The sequence below is a fragment of the Tachyglossus aculeatus genome, chromosome 21, assembly GCF_015852505.1.
Source record: "Tachyglossus aculeatus isolate mTacAcu1 chromosome 21, mTacAcu1.pri, whole genome shotgun sequence".
Classification (NCBI taxonomy): Eukaryota; Metazoa; Chordata; class Mammalia; order Monotremata; family Tachyglossidae; genus Tachyglossus; species Tachyglossus aculeatus.
The window spans coordinates 58,658,082-58,658,891 of record NC_052086.1 but is presented as its reverse complement, the minus strand read 5'-3'; positions in this window follow the sequence as shown (position 1 = coordinate 58,658,891).

The window sequence follows — 810 nt, the reverse complement described above, 5'->3', positions numbered from 1 at the left end:
GATAAGTTATAGCTCAAGAAAGTCATGGGAGTACACCCAGAAAAACCAGTGAAATCTGAGTTCAGAGTGGTTCAATTTTGACTTAGTGCTTGTGAAATGATCTGGAAGATAAAACTAATCTCATCTCTGGGGCTCAGAGTTCACTGATATGTGGTAGGTTGTTGTTTTTTTGACTCCAGGTAAACCAGGGATCAGGAACCTCTGGTTCTTCTTGATAGCATATATAGATATATATAGGTATAGATATAGATATAGATAGCATATATATATATATGCAAAATATATGTATTTCTGATTAGCTTAAATTACATCTACCCAAGTGTTTAATGCCATGCTTGGCACATAGTAAGTGCCTAATACTTTAGCTATTGTGTTGTCAGTTTGATACCCCCATCTCCTCAAGACCAAAACTGAGAGGATCAGGAGAATCTTGCTTGACTCTCAGGCCAGGATCAAATCTAGTTTCTGGTCCACAAAGTGTTCCCAATCTAAAAGGCAGGGAAAGGAAAGTCATCCAGGGAAAACAGTGAAAATGAAATAAGGATTGAAGAGCCATATAAGCAGCAGTTCACTATCACAGGGAGGAATTGGCCCTCAAAAAAGTAAGCTTCAGCAATCCTTCCTTGATTTCTGCTCTTTGGACACATGAAGTGGAATTTACAGACAATTCCTCTTCTGACCCAATACTAATGCTAACATTCCAAGGGTCAGTTAGTGCTCAATGCCCAGGGCCATATAAAGCTTTACTCCCTCGCAACTGCATAGAGGATGATGGGATAAAAGAAAGAGAGAGGCAGCAAGATCAAAACT